The sequence below is a fragment of the Octopus bimaculoides genome, chromosome 14 (assembly GCF_001194135.2).
Source record: "Octopus bimaculoides isolate UCB-OBI-ISO-001 chromosome 14, ASM119413v2, whole genome shotgun sequence".
Classification (NCBI taxonomy): Eukaryota; Metazoa; Mollusca; class Cephalopoda; order Octopoda; family Octopodidae; genus Octopus; species Octopus bimaculoides.
The window spans coordinates 50,433,850-50,439,550 of NC_068994.1; the positions used below are offsets into that span (position 1 = coordinate 50,433,850).

Genomic DNA, 5,701 nt, shown 5'->3' on the forward strand with positions numbered 1-5,701 from the left:
GGGGCTGAACCTGGAACCTTGTGTTTGGGAAACAGGCTTCTTACCACACAGCCTCTCCTGCACATTATATATATATATGATACAAAAAAGGGGACAGCAAAACATCCAGACAGACGATACAAAGAAAACACGGACGGGTCATTCGGAGTTTTCTTTCCTCAGTCGAGTTCCAGATTATCTTTGCAATTTCGGCTGGTTATACTCGAGATTGCTCCAATCTGGCCAGCCCCAAGGGAAAACTAAGCTAAGGGCACTAGATTCCTTGGAAGAAAGCAGCGAATGTATACAAAAACAAGGACGGGGAAAAAAACGGAGAAATGGTACACAAATACAAATAACAGAACATAATCAGCGGATGTCTTTCGACTAAGGAAGAATTAAATTAAGCTGGCGTGTTTGGAAGTAAAGCCTTACGGCAGGGACATATGATTTGACAGGCACAGGGAGATATCGGTCAGTAGTAGTTCATATATTCAAAAAAGAAACGCACTATACTCTAATATTAAAGGAGCAATATTTAAAACGTTGTTTGCTATAGACGGTCAGAGAGAGACCGTTGGTCTCGCACCTATAAAGCACTTAGTTGCAAAGGCGATTTGCCAGACTCAAATGATAAGAGGCACAGTCGCCTATACAACTAAGCACTTAATAGGTGCGAAAGCAATGTTCACTGTCACCAGTCATAACAAATATCCTTCTAAGTATATATATATATATATGTAGGTTTATGTAGACACACACACACGGTGTCATTGTTTCAACTACTGAGTGGTTGTGTGTGCGTAGGATATAAGTGTCTTTGTCATCACATCTACACACGGAGTAGTCTTTTCGGAATCAACAGTGAAGGGAAATAACTCATACTGGAAAAACAAAAACGATGTCAATGCACTTAAGCGATATGTGACGGTTTCAAATTCAAGGAAGAGGCGCGGTGTGTAAGAACGGTAATTTAGTATTAAGATTAACAAAAATCTTCCACTAAGATTTATTTATAATTCGTAGGCGCAAGAGCGGTGTGGTTCAGAAGCTTGCTTTGCAACTGCCCCGGACTGAGCGATGTTTTATTAGTGAATTTTGTACATGGAACTTATTTGGAATCCCGTTTTATACTTAGATATTATAACAAGTTTGCTTCCTAACCACATGGTCTAGAGTTCAGTCCCACTGCATGGTACCTTGGGCAAGTGTCTTCTACTATAGCCTCAGGCCAGCCAATGCCTTGTGAGTGGATTTGGTACAGGGAAACTAGAAGAAGCCCGTCGTGTATGTGTATATTAGTGTGTGAGTGTGTGTATTTATGTCCCTGTAACTTAAGCGTTCCGGCAAAAAAGACCGATAGAATAAGTACTAGGCTAGGGGTCAGTTTCTTCAACTAAAGTAAAAGAATAAAAGAATATATTATTTTGGGAGGATTTTGTATGACGATTTTGATAATGTCTTGTGGACTTCTTTCAAAACAAACGGAAACATGCCGATGCCTATAGATGTTGATCACTTCTATGGGATGATAAAATGAGTACTCTTGTTTTGCAGGATGTAAAAAAAATATGTTTAAAAAAGACCTAGAAAATTGCAATGCTTCTTTCACGACACCAGATGAGAATCACTAGGCAGTTAAAGTGAAAAGTATAATGTTGTGAACAATAATACTCAGAAGCAAACTTCTGGTTTAGGTGAATTCGCTTAATGCCGAGTGTGAGATTTTGCCGTTAGTTTGCTCTCTAATTTTGTCTGACAAGAGGCATTTAACATGTGCCTACTGGGCAATGACCAGGGTTTTGGTAATTATAGAAAACTTGTTTTTTTGGAATTGTATTTCCCGGATCAGGGCGTGTCTAACATGCCATATTTTATTTATTTTTTTTTATTCTAGAATTAAATTTCTCAAGTCAGACTGTGTCTACCATGCCGTAAAATACGTTATGGCAGACAAAGTGTACTCTATGTTAAAGATGAAATATAACCCTACACGAACTTTTAAATTGTAGCTTAGAAATAGTCGTACCTCCATCTTACCACTTTAATTCCAGAAGAAAACTGGATATATTTCCACCATGACACTTTGAAGTTGTGACATTGACAAAAAACAAAAACAAAAAAAAAGAACTAAGGAATTTTGCAAGAGAAACATGATCAATAGAAATAACCTCAATACATGTGTGGTACGCCTTTTATTAATCCTAATTAGACGTTGCCAGTAATATTTTAATTCAGAACTAGTGACAGATGAACCTAAATGTTGCAAGCAATCCAGTTTGGTGTCCGTTCGTTTGTCACATGCGCGCGCATAATATATGTGTTATACACCATATGAGTTGATTTATAGCATTGGTTCTGTGGTAGGGAGGCTCGTTATAGCTACCGAAGCTATAGTAGTATAAGGAGACACAGAGAGATACGATACACATTTATATAATGGGGCTTCTTTCAGTTTCGTCGACCAAATCCACTCAAATGGAGGAAAATGGGATACATTTTCATTATCTGAAGCTTGTATGCTTTGGGAAAGGAAGAAGAAGAAGAAAAAAAAAAAAAAAAAAAAAAAAAAAAATCGCTGTACAAAGGGCAAAAAAGATTGTGGGGATGGCGCCATAGCTGAGAGGACTGTTCATAAGGATTAGGTGTGAAAATGTTGATCTGAAAGACCGTAAGCGTTCCGGCAGGTCTAAACTTGTTGATGATGACCAAACAGAAACACTAATCAGAAACGACACAAGACATCGTAGAGATACTCACCATATCTCATAAGTGTTATAAGGAATTTAAAACACTTGAATATGTGAATTGTTATAATGTTTAGATGCCTCAGAATGTAACAGGAAGAAAAATTATGGACTGCATTTCAATTTGATGATAAGTAGAGGGACAAACAGGGACAAATATAGATGAACAAAAAGTAGGCACAAATATCGAAATAGTTTTCTAGTTTTACTTAATAAACAGTACAAACTTTTGTTCCAACACAATATGCACTTGTGCTTGCATGTGTGTGTGTGTAAGCCATGCTTTTAGATGACCTAAGTATGAGAACTAGATATAGTAATCAAAGAATCATAATAAAATATTTTGTAGGTTGGATTTGAGCCTAAGACCACTCACTCAATAACCAAAGTACTGGCATTCAAGTTAACCTGCATCTCAATTGGAAACTGGGATTAGGAAAGATAAGAAAACGCAGAGGAAGTAAGTGCAAAGCGAGATCAAAAGTTACCAGCTAGATATACACTACTTTCAAATCTGTCCCTATCTCAACCGTCTGTCACTTTCCCTTGAACCCACCACCCACCCAACCTTTGTCGATTTTCTACCCCTGTTCTTTCTCTATCCACCGTCATGTACCTTGAAGGCTACACCCAGACATCTCATCATGACCAACATTTCTTTTTCTGATGGGAGTAACTATCCCTGTCCCTCATATTTTAACTACTCTATGCCTAGCATGAAGCAACAACCTCTCTCAATACTGCACACCAACTCTGTTAAGGGGTTTCGTCTTGTGAGTTAGTTGCCGACTTCTTTAGTGTTGGTGTCATGAAATTATGAAAAAAAAAAAAAAAAAAAAAAGAAGCACCTATTACAGTGTGTAAAATGAGTTGCTGATAGGAAGGATATCCACCCATACAAAATATAGGATAAAAGTACCTTCCCGAAACATATACACTAATGGGACCAGTTTGTTGATTTCTGAGGCATATATCTTTCCCTTCCCCTAGATGGGACGCCAGTCCATAACAGAAGTACTTATTTTTACCAGCTGAATGCGCCACAGCAAGGGGAAATAAAGTGTTCTGCTAAAGAACACAACACATCACCAGGTCCAGGAATTGAAATCAGTATCCTACGATCATGAGCCTGACACCTCTAACCACTAAGCCACGCACCTCCTCTCATAGAATGCATCAGAAAAATCAAATCTAGTCGAATGATCCAATGCATACCTGCACAGAAAACGGACGTTAAATGGTGATGACGATGATAGAACTTCTAGAAATAAAGTTAAATAATGTGCTTATGAGTCTTGAATTAAGAATGGTAGTTGTAACCATTCATATATATTTGATCTTCTTTTGTAGTCTTCGTCCCTATACATTCTATCACACTCTTCTCTGCCAATGTAGATATAATTACAAAATTGATTTTTAGAAAAAAATTTTCACAGAGAAAAAAAAAAAAAAATCAGGAAAAAAAAAAAAAAAAGAGCCTACAGCCAAAATTTTCAAGAGCTGCGTTAGAGAAATGGAAAGTTGTTTCATGAGGTGATGCCCCAGCATGGCCTTAGTCAATGATGCTCAGATGAAGTTAAAGAACATGTTGAGAAGGCGATCACAAATTATCTCCCTTGTCTCTACAAGTCAAAAGTCACTTCGGCAACATCATAATCTGAACACTGCCGTTATTTCTTCAATTAGAACATACCTCCATGTCGATTTATGAATTTTAGTTATTGTTATTTGTGATAATATCTCATACTGGAACAAGGTCAAAAGCCACTGTACTGAAGTAGTGCTTTATTGGTATAGAATTTATTTACTATTACAACGATGGCAGCCAAAGATGAGCCTGGAAAAAAAAAAAAAGTTTCAACTGACAACTTATCGGGGCAACTGTAACGATTTTTCATTTCTTTTAAAATCTCACTACTGATTTCTCATGTAGGCACACAATAAAACACTTTTAGTTGGAACCAGCTGGTTAAATCAATCATTTATAGTTTTAAACAGGTGTCGCTTTATCTAACCGAAGAGGGTGAAATGCAAAGTCGATGACACGGAGGTTTGGAACTAAGAAAAACAATGGGAGGTAACCAAACAGGAACCAGAATGATGTCGAGGTTAAGAATAATCGTTTGGAACACGAGAAAACGAATAGTATCGAAGATAGGTGCAGGAGTGGTTGTGTGGTAAGTAGCTTGCTTACCAACCACATGGTTCTGGGTTCAGTCCCACTGTGTGGCATCTTGGGCAAGTGTCTTCTACTATAGCCTCGGGCCGACCAAAGCCTTCTGAGTGGATGTGGTAGACCGAAACTGAAAGAAGCCCGTCGTATAAATATGGATGTGAGTGTGTGTGTGTTTGTCCCCCTAGCATTGCTTGACAACCGATGCTGGTGTGTTTATGTCCCCGTAACTTAGCGGTTCAGCAAAAAGAGACCGATAGAATAAGTACTAGGCTTACAAAGAAGAAGTCCTGGGGTCGATTTGCTCGACTAAAGGCGGTGCTCCAGCATGGCCGCAGTCAAATGACTGAAACAAGTAAGAGTAAGAGTATAGGTTTAACTGAACCCCAACATATGACTTGTACTTATTTCATCAATCCTAGAAAAACGAAATACAAAACCAATTGTAATTAAGTTCTAAGGACCACAGATTGAAGTAAATGAACAGAACCAACATCCATCGACAAGGTTGCAAAAGCAAAGAAAAATTTCAAAGACAAAATATAAATAATGAGTGGAAATCGGACCAGTGAGTGTGTCAGATAATAAGGCATTAAGACTCTCCCCAGATACAACAAAATACAGCAGAATTTTACCAGTTCTATCATACTAGTGAATGCAATTGATAATAATGTTTCTAATAGAGGCACTAGGCTATTAATATGGCAAGAGGGGTAATTCAGTCATTTCAGCCCCAGTAAATGACTGGTATTTTATCAGTCATAGAAATGTGGTCATGAATAAGTATTGTAAAAGCATTCAG

The 5,701-nt window shown here is 37.8% G+C and overlaps 1 long non-coding RNA gene across 1 annotated transcript in view; it reads right to left on the minus strand.

The window, feature by feature from the left end:
- Positions 1–2,159: 2,159 nt before the first annotated feature.
- Positions 2,160–5,701, minus strand: part of LOC128249389 (uncharacterized) — a 10,164-nt gene continuing 6,622 nt past the window's right edge. Inside the window, exon 2 of the long non-coding RNA XR_008265497.1 lies at positions 2,160–4,563. This is a non-coding gene — a long non-coding RNA (uncharacterized LOC128249389). The remainder of the gene's footprint in view (positions 4,564–5,701) is intronic.